Genomic DNA, 17,196 nt, shown 5'->3' on the forward strand with positions numbered 1-17,196 from the left:
TTTCAAAATGGAGCTCTCCAGACTGGAAGGAAATAGGGTCTGTCAAGAATGATGTCAGTTGTGGGAAGGGTGGAGGGAGGATCCTGTGACGCCACCTCAATCAGGACGTGTTTGGTTTTATCTACCTTTATTTGGCTCTGTCCTAGTGGACATTAACTTCTCTTTCAAGAAGCGAGTCTCTTTGAGATTTGATCTTTTTCTTTGGAGATTTTGTAGGGCCCATTAGGAGGGGCCTAGCCAGGAGATTAGGCTGTCCAGTCAAGGATTTTCATTATTATTTTTATAGAAGGAGGTCAGATTTAGATTTTGCTACTCTTTTAGCCTGTCCCATAAAAACACCTGAGATTTTCTATTGATATAAACTTTACGGTATTTGGTCTGCAAAGAAATGCATGGCAACTTTTTATACTTAACCTAACAGCGTTGCATCTTCAGGTGTTGGGAAATTCAGCAATAGTCAGCATAATGAGTCATGATGTCTTATGTGGGACCTTAAGCATAGACAGTGTAATCCTTGCCTTATAGTCTTCCCATCACCTGTGAACTGTATACATGAGGTGATAAGCAGCCTCCTTGTGTTTGGAAACTGCCCAGATCCCACTGAGGAGTCTTCTTAAGCTGCTCAAACTGCTTCAAAGGAGTCTCTTGGTGGCCTTGAGAGTCCTCTATCTTAATTCTTTTGTTTGTTTATTTTATTGTGGTAAGAAGATACATAACAAAATATATACCATCTCAACAACTTCTACACTTACAATTCAGTGACATTGATTACATTCTTCAAATTGTGCACCATTCTCACTATCCTCTTCCAAATCATTGCACCATTAACATAAACTCAGTGCTCCCTAAGCAAAAACTCCCTCCCATACCTAGTAACCCCTAATAACCTTTAGTTTCTATATATTTGCTTATTTCATGTAAGGGAGATCATACAATATTTGTCCTTTTGAGACTGACATTTCACTCACCATGATGTTTTCAAGGTTCATTCATGTTGTGGCATAATGCATCAGGACTTCATTTCTCTTACGGCAGAGTAGAAGTCTATCGTGTCTGTGTACCACATTTTGTTTATCCATTCATCTGTTGATGGGAATTTCAGATGTTTCTGCCTCTTGGCTGTTGTGAAAAGTGCTGCAGTGAACTTTGGTGTACAGGTTTCTGTCTGTATTCTTGCCTTCACTTCTTCTGGGTAGGTACCTTGGATTGAAATTCATGAGTTATGGATCAACTTTTTGATGAAACACCAAACTATTTTCCACAGTGGCTGCACCATTTTACATTCCCACCAGCAATGGATGAGGGTTCCAGTTTCTCCACAACCTTGTCAATACTTCTTGTTTTCTTTTTGATCATTACCACTCTAATAGGGTCCACCTCAACTCTTATGGCTATCTATGAATGGACTTACCTTTCAGGAGCTCCGGAAACCTCTAGGAGTCTCCAGCGTTCAGGTAGAACTGGAAACATGATAAGTGTAGGCCTTGGGATGCTGGCATAAGATACTAAGGCAGAGGAAAAGTGTGGAGGGTACTTTCCTTCTATTGACTTCAGACCTGTCTGAACTAGGACGCTGAGCCAGCTATGAATACCCGGCCAAGGAGCTCAGCTTACCAACCAGAGGCTGTTATAATTAGTCTTAATGTCTGCCTCTTTCACTTTGCTATTTGATATAATTAGCCCTACTCAAAACTCCAGGAGAAGAAACTACTCAAAGCTCCCTTTATTGTTTGTCACCTCAGGGCCACCACATTCATTCTGTGCTATTTTGATGCCAAACAGTGAGAAAAACATTTTGAACCAAAGATGGCATAAGTGTTCTACAAGTTATTCTTTTTTTTTTTTTTGCTTGAGAATCATAGAATTTTGGTCCTAGAAGAACTCAAAGAGATGATTCAGTTCAGTGATTCTCAAAGTTCTAGAAATCTTTTGTGGGCGTAGTGGGGCTGAAGAGATCCTGCTCTGCCTCCAAAACACTGTGAGTTTTCTTTGTCTGTCAGGCTTGACTTGGAGAAATGGTTCTGAGTCTCAACATAAGCTTGAAAAAAGCACTGAAGCGGCCTTTTTATTTTACAAAGGGGAGACCAAGGCCCATGGACTCAGAAGTCATTTAAGAAGGAAATTTCGGGATTGTTTCCCATCCATCTTTGCCTATATCCCTATAACATTTTCAGTGCTATTCTTGAATTAATATTCTTATCAGTTGCCAGACAGAGGTTATCTACCCTGAACAAGTCCATTGGACACTATTAGTAAGGGAATAGTGTGCTGTACATTACACTGTCTTAGAAAAGTTCCTATCTCCCGTTTGCGTATCTTTTATGAAAACACTTCAAACTGCACCTGTTTAAACCTTTCCATGGAGATGTCTGAAAAGTAAACAGTTGGTTCTGGAGCAGTTATAACATAGCATTGTTTAACATGGCAGCTCATTGATGGTCATCTTTAATTATGGCCTTGCTGTCAACCTCTGAAGTCTCTTTGTTGTAGATCCGTTATGACATTGAGGTTTTCAAAGTTGCAGAGATGAAAAACTCAACAGTCAAATGTTGCTCATTCCAGTATGCTTAAGGAGCAAGGAAGGGACATTGCCCATGAGGGATTCAGAGCCTGGGAGAGAACATGGGTGCCCTCTCTGCTTTTGATGACAACATAGGAGCCCCAGTTTCCTCTCTGTTTACAATGAAGCAGGGCCAAGGCTGGAGGGGACTGGAATGATTTATTCAGTCATGGTAAACAAGTGCGGAGTTTGGCTGCTGAGCTTTGCAGGCTGGTGGAAAAGCTGCTGTCTCTTGCCCCGAGAAGTTTGTACATTATACACGTGAAGCTCAAAGCAGACCCAACAAGGCTTTCTTGAACCTTCTATTTCCTTTGCTTTCAGTCTGCCGGAGCTCTGTGTTCCTGGGCCCCCATATGCTGGTGCTAGTCAGGGCTGTAATCATGGGTCAGCCCCATCTCAGACCAAAGGTATCCATTTAGGGGGTTGCTTCAGTCTGGCTCCTCTTATCATTAAGATGTGTTGTCAGCAGCTCTTATAAAGGGCTGTCCCATTGCAGCTGTGGCTGCCAGATCAGCCCCCGGCTCCTGCAACAAGCTTCTTTTGTTGGAGAGCCGTCTATTCAGAATCTGTTTAAATTTATAAGCCACCTCTGCCAGGTACCATCCTGGCTGGAGGCTCACTTTACCAGAGCCCCTTAAGAGGCAGGGTGCCCTAGTGACTAAGGGCGTGGACTCTGGAGCCAGGCTGCCAGGCTCTGAATCCTGGCTTTGCTGCTTACTAGTTCTGTGATTTGGGCAAATTACTTACCCTCTCTGGGTTCCAGTTTCCTCATTGCAAAATGAGGATAATAATAGCAACTATGTTGTGAAGTTGTGAAGACTAAATGAGTTAATATGTAGGTAAAATACTTAGAGCAGCATGTGCTACAAAGCAGGCACTATACCTGTGTATTGAGTATTTATATATCACGTGGGCATATATTCTATGACATATACTACACAATGTATGATATATAATTTATTTTGTGTAACATCTTCACATACCTGCAAAAGTAAATTTTGTGGATCCAGGTGGGGAGGGGTTAATAAACAGACCATTACTTGATTTCTTTGTGGAGAGATTCACCAAGTCCCCAGGGCAGAATGAATCCTGGCTCTTATTGGTCCTTTTCTTAAGTGTCAACTTCTGGTGCCTTCCCTCTGCTCCGGAGCACAGGAGCTCACTCTAATGCTCGTCCGTTGTGACCCTCCATGCTGTGGGAGGCAAGTCCTGCTTCCATGACTGGCACTTGCTGTCCTCTGATAACCTCTGAGTCAGTCAGTGAGCACTGGGGTAGAGGGAGTCACCTGTGGTTGGTTTGGCATTGTTCTGACTGCTGTGGGATTTGCAGAAGTAGAATAGGACCTTCAGAGAGGTTACAGTCTAATTGGATGATCAAAACTAACTCATGAAATATTTAAGAGCACAATCCATCTGGTTAAAGAGATTAGTCCATTTCCAAAGAAAAGACAAGTAGAAACCAAAAGGTTGAACTCGAGAGTAGGCAGAAAATGCTTTCTACCTTTGGAGGTAGTTGAGGCCAGTGCTGAAGATCATGGTTTCACACCGACTGAGTTATCACCTTGTTCCAGAAGGGAAGATCCAAGTCCATAGGAACAAAGAAAGTTCACATTTATCCAGTAAGTACCATGATCCGAGCACTCAGCTAAATGCTTACCTAGTATTGTCTGATCTCCACAGCCACCCTATAGAAAAGGTATTAACCCATTTTTTTTTTTTTAAAGCTAAGAAAACTAGGGCTCTGAGATAGTAAGTAATGCCTTAAACTATCACAGCTATTAAGTTTGCAGAGCTGGGAAATTTTAACCCAGAGTCAGCTTGATTCCAAACCTTGTGCTTTTTCTACTTCTGTCAGAAAGGGACACTAGCTACTGTTTTTCTTAGTTCATTTTTGCATGAATTTAGCTGGAAAACATTCACATTTAATCCCTTCCTTTCACCTGCCCCGATGAAAGGAAGATCTAACTAACATTGGCCACCACATTCTCCTCTGGGACCAGTCAAGAAGACAGTGATGTTATCAGCAGAAGCCTAATTACTCTACCCAGGGAAAACAAGAAACCTCTGAAACAGTCATATCCAAGCCAAGCAAAGCTCTGGGAGAAAGCCCTGGGACGTTCAGCAAGAGCAGCCTAAAAGGCCTTTTGAACAAAAATTGAACCCAAATGAAAACACTGCATGCTAGCCCTGGGCCGATAAACAGTGTCTGAATTGCAGTGTTAGGGCAAGATGCTTGGTTTAGTAGCTGAGCCAGGCTCTCTGCTATTATAACAAATTAACCCTGAAATCTCAGTGGCTTTACACCACACAGTTTTATTTCTGGCTTACCTAACATGTCCAGTGACGGCTGGTGTTGGGAGAACTCTGCTTCACACAGTCACATGGTGGTCCAGCCTGATGAAGCTTTGACTGCAGTGACTGTGTGGCATGTGCAGTGATGAAGATGATCTGCCATCTTGTTGCGGCACTGTCGGGATCATGAGGTCCCCAAAATTGCATGGGAGGTCTGCACTATAACCGTTTGCCATTGAATTAGTTCTGACTCATGGCAGCCCCATGTGTGTCAGAGAACCATGCCCCATAGGGTTTCCACTGGCTTATTTTTTGGAAATGGATCTCGAGGCTTTTCTTCCAAGGTACCTCTGGGTGGACTTGAACTGCCAGCCTTTCGGTTAGCAGCTGAACACGTTAACCATTTGCACAACCTAGGAATGGCTTATATCCCTTTCTTCCTGTTTTCCTAGAATCCAAACAAACTGTAAGGGAGGTTGGGGAATGTTATCTTTCAACGTGCCCAGGAGGAAGACAGTGAAACAAGATTTGGTGAACACATAGCAGCGTGTCTTCACCACACTGGTACTGGAGATACCATGTAGGGGACAGAGGGTAGAGACTTGGAGTAGAGACCCACCCATGCTTAGAGATGATTTCAAGAACTGTCAGGCAGTCTTCACATGATCACTGCAGCCAGAGCAGGACAGGAGTAGGTCAGCATCAGGGAGGGAGGGCAGAAAGCTGGAGGACATAGCTCTGAATGCCTAAGGCAGGCAACCCATAGTTGGCACCAGCCTCCATAGAAATAGAACATTAGGGTCAAACAGAAAAGCAGGAACCCACTCCAGTAAATTGGGTATGAAGGGCAGAAGCCAAACATGAAGCCATGGGTGTTGGTGTCAGTGGGGCCACATCTCCCCCTTGTTGGGAAGCTATTCAGATACTGCTTGAGTGCAAGTGAGTGTACCTAGCTCCACTCGTAGAGGGAGGTCAGAGTGGAGTCTTTTTCATCTCTGTGTCTAAAAAATAAATTTTTGTTACGGAAGAGATGTCAGTTCTACCTGACACTTCGTGCAGACAGCTGTAGACAGAAACAATCACAGCAGTTTCAAACCCAAACTCCCTATTTATTGCTTAAAGATTGTTAAGTGCCATCGAATTGGTTCCGACTCATAGAGACCCTGTGTACAACAGAATGAAACCCTGTCCAGTCCTGTTCCATCCTCAGAATTGTTGCTGTGTTTGAGCCCATTATTGCAGCCTCTCTGTCAGTCTGTCTCACTGAGGGTCTTCCCCTTTTTTTCTGACGCTTTACCTAGCATAATGTCTGTCCTAATTTTGAAGGAGCACTCTGGCTGTAGTTCTTCTAAGACAGACCTGTTAGTTCTTCTAAGACAGACCTGTTAGTTCTTCTGGCAATCCATGGTAGACTCGATATTGTTTGCCAACACCATAATTAAAAGGCATCAATTCTTTGGTCTTCATTATTCATTGTCCAACTTTCACATGCATATTAGATGATTGAAAATATCATGGCTTAGGTCAGGCGTACCTTAGTCTTCAGAGTGACGTCTTTGTTTTTCAACACTTCAAAGGGGTCTTTTGTTGCTGATTTGCTACAGAATGGTTATGTTTGGGCCCATTACTTAAAGAAGTAAGCCTTAAATCCATAAAGTGTGTTTGAAATTCCCCCTGTCCCTGGCAGAGCATGGTGATCTCCCTCATGCCTTTGCAGCTGGTGTTCTCTTTCCCCCCAAAGACCCAGTCTTCTTTTCCCCATTATGAGGCCGTGCTCATCTCTGAAGACTCAGCTCTAATATAGTTGCTGTAAGGTATTTTCTGACTCCTCATCTCTTTAGCATCCTCACTGTCCTTAGTACTTAATTTATATGGTGCGGCAATATTGAAATCATTTCTTTATTTGTCTGTTTGCTCCACTTGACTGGATTTTGCATTTTTCATTCACCTTCTTGTCCCAATGCCTGGCTCATAATAACCTCCAATAAATTTTTGTTATGGAAGAACTGTCAATTCTACCTGGTGCTTCATGCAGACAGCTGCAGACAGAAGCAACTACTAGTAGAAGGGATATGATGTTTCGATTATTGATTAATTAGTTGGCTATTGATTCATTATTCAACATGAGAAATAGAGATGGGAGAAATAAATAAGGCAAAAGATTAAAGTGAGTTGGAGTATCCCTTTTGTGGAGAACAGCAGTAATGTAACAGCAAACATTTCTATATCGATTTAACTTTTATAAAGTGCTTTAACATAAACATTGTATCATTTGTTCTTATTGTAACACTGTGAGGGAGATGGAGATATTATTACTGCTCTCATTTAAAGTTGTGGAAATTGAGGTTAAATTCGTGGCTTATCCAAAGCTCACGCAGTTGTCTGGATAGTAAGTGTCAGTGCCAGGAGTCATAGCTAAGCCCTTGTAGCTATAAACCCTGTTATTATTTTTTTTCTGATACCCCTTATGGACTACTCTCTCATGCAAACAATTGAGCAAAGATGAGAAGAGAGGACGAAAGGAGGGGAAAAGCAAATCTAAATAAGGGAACGTTGCTGAATTTAATTTACATCATTTAATGTCCACAGATAACTCTGTAAGGTAGATATTGCTGTCCCCATTTTGCAGAGGGCATAACAGAGGATTGGAAGTTACAGTAACTTCCTAGTAAGTAATAGAGATTGGACTCAAACCCAGGGTCTCTCTGTCTCTGAAACTCGATTGCTTTCCTTTATTGTATTGCTCGAGTCACCTGTTAGGCCCTGGGGTCACAAGGGAGAAGGTTCTGGCTGTGTCTTGGCTGACCCCACCTCTCTCAGCATGGGAATTTGTTGGGGAGGGGGGTCACAGCTACAGCTTTTTTGTCACCCTCTCTCGTGAAGCGCATGAGACCCACACATGGCGTTGGCAAGGTTTCAAAGGAGTCACTGATGACCTGCTGAGGTATTTTCATTCTGTTCCTGAAAATGATTAATCTTGAGGCTTTCTAATGGCGCTTTCCACAAAGAGCCTTCCTTAATCTATAATTTTCCTGCTTCCCTTCAAGGTAATAGTTTACATTTAAGAAATAAAAATAAGCAAAATAATCCTGCTGTGAGGATGTGTGTACGTTATCTGTGTGCGATGCTGACGAAGATCTAAATCCGCCTGAAATGGGTTGTAAAAAGGGTCTTGTTTAAAGCTCAGTTTCCTTGGTCACTCTGTTTCTAACTGTCCATCTCTGATTCTTTCTTGTTATCTCTCTTCTCCCTCCTTAGCAGAGAGGGGAAACGTTACTGTTCTTTTTTCTTTCTCTAGGTGATTTTTCAGCTGCTCCTCCCACTTTGAATTTCAGTCACTTATGGTCCCAAGAGGCTGCAAGGAAGCCAGTACTTGTAGGTAGAGGTCTGCCTGATATCATGTGATCCAGGATGGACAGAGAGAAGATGTTTTTCCTGGAGTTGCCAACTGAACACCCCCAAGCTCCTTTTTACTAGAGGCACTGGTTGCTGGTCCAGTTAGGGTCAGTGTAATGCAAGGACACTTTTCAGAAGAGGACTAGGGTGAAACTCCCAGCAGATGGATCCTTGGTACGTGCTGAGGAGAGGATTTGGCTGAGAGATCCCTAGCTCTCACGTGTTGAGACCCTTTAGCCCGCACCCGCTTGCATGTGTTTTCATTTTATGTTTTCCACCTGCCCCCAGAGCTGTGGCGTACCTGCTGTTGCTCTCAGGCCCCTTGCCAACAGTGGCATCTGCTCAGTGTAGCCATCAAGAATTTGAATGTCAATATCTTTGCCTTGAAATGAATGGAAAAGTATTTGTCACTCAGCGGCAATCATTCTTCAAATGAAAGGTTAGCCAGACAGGGCCCTTAATCAAAGAGTCGGTCTTTTCTGTCAGCAGTGCCTTTTAAATAGCAATGATGAAGGCTGGCTGTCAGGGTAGGACTTGATGAGCGAGATGATTGATCTGCATAAATCATTTTCTTTTAACATTGTCAGTGAAGAGTAAATTGGTGGGACATTTTGGGTATTAGCTGTGTTGAAATTAATATGCAGCATCCTAGGTGTGTCCTCACTCACGTAGCCCTTTTATAAGAAGGTAGAAATTAAAAAGAGGCTTTTAGGCGTGCATTGTTCTAACAAGAAAGTTGCACCATTCTTACTGCTGCGGTCATCATCCTGCCTGCTAAATTCGGAAGTTGAGTGTATAGCACATTTTACAAGCTCCGAAAGGAATCTAGTTAATTTGGGAATTAGCTAGAGTCAGTAGCATTTAACAACCAGTAAATCTGTAAAGACTCACTGCTCAGAGGGAGAAAATCCACGAATGGTTTCTGGTTTAAAGGATAGGGTATCTACTACCCAGCATGCTGCTCTAGAAATAGCCACAGTGTTAGTCCAGGTTTTGGCTCAAATCCAAGTGAGTCCAAAGTAAGTCTCCTTGACTGTGACCCTTAATCTTTTTTAGTCTGTTTCTTTGTCTCTAAAAATGAGATTCCATTCATTACCTTTGGTAAGATGTTTTTGGCATTAAACGGTAATGTAGGCAAAGGCACCAAGCACAGTACTGGACATATGTGAGCAGGTGCTCAGTAAAGGTAAACCTTCTCCCTTGTTTTTACTCAGGCAAAATGCCTAAAACGCAGAACACCAACTAAGACATCAATATCAAGGACATGCCATGTTGTAAATAAGTAAACTGTCCATCTTTGGTCCCTCCTGTGCTTGCCAGGATATGGCCATTTCTATATCAAAAACGTGCTTCAAGGGGCAGAAGAAATACCTGATTGCTGAATACTGGCCTTAGGGAGTGAGGTGGGAGAAACAAGGGAGAAATGTGGCCAACGACACTTAGTTTTTTTTTTTTTTTTGTCCTTACAGTTTCTCTCTGGATTATATGTCTGGGTTCAAATTATTCAAATTATTGAACAAGTAAAACCTGTGTGATACAGAGTGGAAATTCAAAGCAGGGCCAGTGAAGCCGAATTGCGGAGTTCAGATCCCAGGTCTTCCACTCACTTGCTCTGTGACTCTGGGCAAGAGAGTTAATTGCCTCCCTGACCTGCAGTTTTGTTTCCTTTAAAATGGGGATAGTAATGGTATCTGTCTTACAGCCTTAGGGTGATTAAGTAATACATAAAACTGTAATAAAACACCAAGAGGAGTACCTAGGAAATACATGTTAACTATCATTACTATAATTGCTTGATTGATTGGTTGACTAACTGACAAGGTGGGTACTGGTGAAATTCATTTGGGCCAAAAGTGTCAAAGGATATATTTAGATGCGTTAGATATTTACAGGAGTCCATGATAATGGTACTCTGGGGTGAAATACTTGCTTTATTCTGGAGAAACTTCCCTCATAGAGGAATTTGGAGCCAGGATGATCCTAAAACCGTCCGTATTTTAGGTGGGCAGTAGCGCTGTTAGAGGGAATGACCCACAGCCCTTCCCTGCTCACCCTCTCCTCACTCTAGGAATAAAATCTGATCAAGATGTCTTATGGACAGAGCTAACAAAGGAGAGGTTTTTTTCTGTCTTATTTTTTTATTGATTGCATATCTAAGTCACTGAAAACTAGATTTTTATGGGGTCTTATAAATAGTCTTCACTTGCTGTATTGAAAGTAAAGGTTAAAAGAACATTGCTTATTCAGATTCTTCATATGTCTCCTATACCGGCAAATCCACATCAGTCTCTGCATGTGGGCATGTGGCAGGGGCAGGTAGGAGCCTGTGTGACACGTGTGTGCCATGTTGTTGTTGTTAGTCACCACTGAGCCAATTCTGACTGCTCTGTAGAGCTTTCTCTGTAGTAGCTCTCTCTGCTACTTTTAGTAGCAGATCAACAGGCCTGTCTCCCAAGGTGCCTCTGGGTAGTTTTGAACTGCCAACCTTTTGGCTGGTAGTCAAGCACTTAACCATTTTTGCCACCTAGATATTCCTCGGAAACCCTGGTGGCGTAGTGGTTAAATGCTACGGCTGCTAACTGAAGGGTCGGCGGTTTGAATCCGCCAGGCGCTCCTTGGAAACTCTATGGGGCAGTTTTACTCTGCCCTGTAGGGTCGCTATGAGTCAGAACCAACTCGATGGCACTGGGTTTGGTTAGATATTCCTCACATGTGCCATATACCAGTACAAATGAGCAGATATTGCCTGAAGAGTACCTCTGTTCCTTGGAGATTTACGTTCTTTCTGAGGCTCCTTTTTGGCAGAGGCGATCAGTTGTATTGGCCTTTGTGCCTTCCTCCTTTCCCATCTTCTGACTTTATCTCGTTTGAGCCTTTAATCTCCTCCTGCATAATCAATGAGAGAAGTTGCTACAAGACATTTTCAGAGGCATTCCTAGAAACACTGATGATTCTGTGGAACTCTTCAAAGGGAGGCAGCAAAGGTCTCCCCATTCTCTGATGAGCCAAGAATAGAGATTTGATCGCTTTCCCAGTCTCAACTCTTTGATGATGCTGCCTTAAGTAGAGGCACTGTCATTGTGTTGCTTCTAGAAAGAGACTGAAATTGTGCTATATCTTCTTCAGCGGCATGATGGCTACATTTGAGAATTTCTAGAAAACATTTTCTTCTGCTTTGGTTTGCAGTTCTGTGGGCTGCAGAAGTGGTGAAAATTGTCATGTTAGGCTCCTTCCTGATTCTGTCTTTATTAGCAAATCATAGCCCATGTTATCTAAGTAACTACTTAATGGTGTCCAGCCATTCTGGGTGTGATAATCTGCTCAAGATTAATTTCATGTAATGAAGATCTGAAACAAGGTGTTTAAGAGCCCCTCTAATGTTTCATTTATGGCAATTTATCAAAACGGTAGATATTTAGCCTTTTTTTATTGGGTATGAAACATTAACTTAAAACCAGTGCTGCTTTCTATTTTAAATACCAATATCCATTACATGTTTCTCACTGTAAGCATCTTTGACCTCTGCCCTGCATTTCATCAAGCATCATGAAAAATCAGCCACTAGCTCCCAGAGGACACCATGTCATGGACTTAGCCTCAGATTATGATCTCCTGGCGCCTTGGGCAACTGACCCACCCTGGCCCTGACTCTGATTGGGTCTTTGTAGATAGTGAACAGCATCCATGAACAAATATCTATTGGGTGATATAGTGCTGGAAAATGAGCCCCTCAGGTTGGAAGGACTCAACATTTGGGACATTAGATGCCACAAAGTGGACTTAACTTCAATGAGTATAAAATGCTGGAAAACAGATTTCCTAGCCCAAGGGGCAGCCTCATTACTCCCAAGTTGGTAATTACCTTTTTTCAGTTGTGAGCTAATGAGCCTAGGAAATCTGGGCTACTTATCATATCATCTTTCCATTTTGGACAGTATGAAAAATGCAGATTTTCATCAATTCCAATGACTAGGATGAGTCCATTGCTTAGCCTCCAGTGGCTCCCTATTGTCTAGGAGTTTGGCACTCAGGCCCTACAATAAATGTGATACCCATTTAGGATTTGTTGATGAATTGATAGATGAAAGAATAAACAATTTCCACTTTTCTTTTTCAGTATTGTTATCCGCATAACCCTAATATGTGCTGTGGTGACTTGTGTGTTGCTGTGATGCTAGAAACTATGCCATCGACATTTCAAATACCAGCAGGCTCACACATGGTGAACAGGTTTCAGTGGAGCCTTCAGACTAAGACAGACTAGGAAGAAGGACCTGGTGATCTACTTCTTAAAAAACTGGCCATTCGAAACCTTATAAATAGCAGCAGAACATTGTCTGATATAGTGCCAGAAAATGAGCCCCTCAGGTTGCAAGGACTCAACAGACGATTGAGGAAGAGCTGCCTCCTCAAAGTAGAGTCAACCTTAATGATGTGAATGGAATAAAGCTTTTAGAATCTACATTTGCTGATGTGGCATGGCCCAAAATCAGAAGAAACAGCTGCAAATATTAATTATTGGAACGTGGAATGTACAAAGTATGAATCTAGGAAAATTGGAAGCTGTCAGAAATGAAATGGAACACTTGAAGAGAGATATCTTAGTCATTAGTGAGCTGAAATGGACTAGTATTGGCCGTTGTGAATATGACAATTATATGGCCACTATGCTGAGAATAACAAATGAAGAGGAATAACATTGTATTCATCATCAAAAAAAAAACATTTCAAGGTCTGTCCTGAAGTACAGTGCTGTCAGTGATAGGATAATACTCATATGCTTACGAGGAAGACCAGTTAATATGATGATTATTCAAACTTACGTACCAACCCCTAATGCCACAGATGAAGGAATTTAAGATTTTTACCAATTGCTGCAGTCTGAAATTGATCAAACATGGAATCAGGATGCATTGATAATTACTGGTAATTGGAATTTGAAAGTTGGAAACAAATTGGAAAACATGGCCTTGGTGATAGAAATGACACTGGAGATCTCGTGGTAGAATTTTGTAAGCCCAACGACCTAGTCATTGGAAATATAATTTTTCAACAACATAAATGGTGATTATATACCTGGACCTTGCCGGATGGAATACAGAGAAATCAAGGTGACTATAGCTGTGGAAGCAGACAGTAGAGAAGCTCAATATGATCAGTCAGAACAAGGACAGGGCCTGACTATGAAAAAGACCATCAATTGTTCCTATGAAAGTTCAGGCTGAAGCTGAAGAAAATGAAAACAAGTCCACAAGAGCCAAAGTATGGCCCTGAGTATAGCCCACCTGCATTTAGAGTACATATGAAGAATAGATTTGACACATTGAACACTAATGAGTGAAGACCAGACTGTTGTGAGATGACATCAAGGACATCATACTTGAACAAAACAAAACAAAAACAAGAGGTTATTAAAAAGATAGGAAAGAAAGAAAAGACCAAAATGGATGTCAGAAGAGATTCTGAAAATTGCTTTTGAATGTAGAGTAGCTAAAGTGAAACGAAGAAATGATGAAGTAAAAGAGCTGAACAAGATATTTCAAAGAGCGGCTCAGGAAGACAAAGTAAAGAATTAAAATGAAACCTTCAAAAACCTGGAGTTAGAAAACCAAAAGGGAAGGATATGCTTGGCATTTGTCAAGCCGAAAGAGCTGAAGAAAAATTTAAGCCTCAAGTTGCAGTATTGAAGATTTTATGGGTAAAATATTAATCAGTGCAGGAAACATCAAAAGAAGATGGAAAGAATACACAGAGTCAGTGTTCCAAAAATAATTGGTCAATAGTCAACCATTTTAGGAGGTAGCATGTGATCGAGAACTGATGGTGTTGAGGGAAGAAGGCTAAGCTGCACTGAAGGTATTGGGAAAAGCAAGGCTCCAGGAATTGATGGAATACCAATTGAGACATTTCAACAAATGGATGCAACTCTGGAAGGGCTCACTTGTCTATGCCAAGAAATTTGGAAGGCAACTACCTGGCCAGCAGGCTGGAAGAGACCCATATTCCCATTCCAAAGAAAGGTGATCCAACAAAATACAGAAATTATCAAACAATGTCATTAATGTCACACACAAGAAAAATTTTGCTGAAGATAATTAAAAAAACATTTGCCCCAGTACATTGACAGGCAACTGCCAGAAATTCAAGCCAGATTCAGAAGAGGACGTGGAATGAGGGATATCATTATTGATAATCAGATGGCTCTTGGTTGAAAGCAGAGAATACCAGAAAGATGAAGAAAGATGTTTACGTATGCTTTATTGACTATGCAAAGGCATTGGACTGTGTGGATCATAACAAATTAGGGATGACATTGCAAAGAATGGGATTTCCAGAGCACTTAATTGTGCTCATGCAGAACCTATACACAGACCAAGAGGCAGTCATTCAGACAGAACAAGGGATCTGTGTGGTTTAAAGTTAGGAAAGGTGTGCATCAGGATGGTGTCCTTTCACCATACTTATTTAATCTGTATGCTGAACAAATAACCCGATCCAAGAAGCTGGAGTATTTGAAGAAGAACATCATCAGGCTTGGAGGAAGACTGATTAACAACCTGCACTATGCAGATGATACAAACTTAAAGGGGGCTTGAAGTACTTCTTGATGAATGTCAAAGACTACAGCCTTTGGTATGGATTACATCTCAACATAAAGAAAACAAAACTCATGACTGGACCAATAACAGCATGATGATAAATGGAGAAAATATTGAAGTTGTTAAGGATTTCATTTTACTTGGATCCACAGTCAATGCCCATGGAAGCAGTAGTCAAGAAATCGAACAATGTGTTGCATTGGGCAAATCTGCTGCAAAAGATTCCTTTGAAATGTTAATAAGCAAAGACATCACTTTGAGAACTAAGGTGTGCCTTACCGAAGGCATGGTATTTTTAATTGCCTCATATGCTTGCAAAAGCTGGACGATATAATAAGACTGAAGAAGAATTGATGCCTTTGAAGTATGATGTTGGCAGAGAATATCGAATATACTGTGGACTGCCGGAAGAACGAACAAACCTGTCTTGGAAGAAAATACAGCCAGAATGTTCCTTAGAAGTGAGGGTGGAGAGACTTCGTTTCACATATTTTGGACGTGTTTTCAGGAGGGACCAGTCCCTGGAGAAGGACATCATGCTTGGTAAAGTAGAGGGTCAGTGAAAAAGAAGGCCGCTCTCAATTGACACAGGGACTGCAATGGTGGGCTTAAGCATAACGACGATTGTGAGGATTGGGCAGTGTTTTGTTCTGTTGTTCATAAGGTCACTATGAATCCAAGTCGACTCAATGGCACCTAATAACAACCACCGTCACCCACAACTGCCTCGTGTTATTTTTTTTTCTCATCCTCAAGTTTGGTAATATATTTGTGTGTTACTCATTGTTTTTTGTTTTCCCATGTGGAATACATTCTTTATAATTTTTTCTGACCCAGATGGTACCTATCTTTCATGGTCTGGCTGAACACTAATATCTTCTTGACCCATATGCTTTGCAGTATTTTTCCATTCTTAATCACTATCCATTAGAGAAACACAATTCAAAACTGCAGTGAGATACCCTGACATTACTGGCACTAAAAAAACAAAAAACAAAAACAAAAATGGAAAATAACAAATGTTAGAGAGGTTGCAGGGAGATTGGAACTCTTGTGCACTGCTGGTGGAAATGCAAAATGGTACAACCATTTTGGAAAATGATATGGCACTCCCTTAAAAAGCTAGAAATAGAAATACCGTATAATCTAGCAATCCCACCCTTGGGAATATATCCTAGAGAAATAACAGCTGTCACATGAATAGACGTATGTACACCCATCCCATGTTCATTGTAACATTATTCACAATAGCAAAAAGGTGGAAGCAGCCTAAGTGCGCATCAACAGATTAATGTATAAACAGACTATGGTATATATGCACAATGGAAAAGGTTTACACACAGAAACAATCTTTGATGGTTATAAGGGAGGGGATTGGTAGGGAGGGAAAAACACTAACTAGAGAGTAAATAAGTGGTAACTTTGGTGAAGGGTAAGACAGTATGCAATACTGAGAAGGCCAGCACAACTTGACCAAGGCAAAATCACAGACCTTCACGGAAACATCCTAACTCCCTGAGGGACTGAGTTACTGGGCTGAGGGTTGGGGACTGTGGTCAGTGAGAACATCTAGCTCAATTGGCATAACATAGGTTATGAAAATAAAATGTTCTGCATCTGACTGTGGCGAGTAACATCTGGGATCTTAAAAGCCTGTGAGCAGCCATGTAATATATGTCTACTGGTTACATCCCGGCTGGAGCAAAGGAGAATGAAGAAAACCAAAGACTCAAGGGAAAAATTAGTCCAAAGGACTAATGGACCACAACTACCACAGTCTCCACCATACTGAGCCCAGAACAACTAGATGCTGCTGGCTAAAACCACTGACTGCTCTGACAGGGATTACAATAGAGAATATTGGACAGAATGGGAGAAAAATATACAACAGAATTCAAATTCACACACACATACACGGAAAGACCAGACTTGCTGGTTTGTCTGACAGACTGGAGAAACTCCAAGAGTATAGCCCCCAGGCACCCTTTTAATTTAGTACTGAAGTCACTCTCCAGATTCACCCGTCAGCCAAAGATTAGAGAAACCTGTAGGGCAAACAGTAACACACATGAGAATTGTTCTTTGTAGTTCAGTTATGTTTATGGGACTAAATGGGCCTATCAGCCCAAAAGCAAACACGAGAAGGCAGGAAGGGGCAGGAAAACTGGACGAATGGAAACGGGGAACCCAGCGTGGAGAAGGGGAGAATGTTGACACATCATGGGGTTGGCAGCTGATGTCACAAAACAATTTGTGTATTAATTGTTTAATGTGAAACTAATTTGCTCTGTAAACTTTCACCTAAAGCACAACTAAAAAAAAAAGTTTTCCATTCTTCTCTAAATTCAT

At 41.6% G+C, this 17,196-nt stretch overlaps 2 protein-coding genes across 13 annotated transcripts in view; both read left to right on the top strand.

Annotated features, from left to right (window-relative positions):
• Positions 1–17,196, top strand: part of LOC135227856 (leucine-rich melanocyte differentiation-associated protein-like) — a 464,639-nt gene that overhangs the window by 418,473 nt on the left and 28,970 nt on the right. The window contains exon 5 of the transcript XR_010318035.1: positions 1–17,196. This exon is cut by the window's left edge and continues 27,152 nt beyond it; it is cut by the window's right edge and continues 28,970 nt beyond it. The gene's annotated coding sequence lies outside the window, so the exon portion shown is untranslated.
• The window catches only part of LRMDA (leucine rich melanocyte differentiation associated), a 1,290,642-nt gene that overhangs the window by 407,557 nt on the left and 865,889 nt on the right, over positions 1–17,196 (top strand). The gene's annotated exons all lie outside the window — the stretch shown is intronic.

The sequence above is a fragment of the Loxodonta africana genome, chromosome 16, assembly GCF_030014295.1.
Source record: "Loxodonta africana isolate mLoxAfr1 chromosome 16, mLoxAfr1.hap2, whole genome shotgun sequence".
Classification (NCBI taxonomy): Eukaryota; Metazoa; Chordata; class Mammalia; order Proboscidea; family Elephantidae; genus Loxodonta; species Loxodonta africana.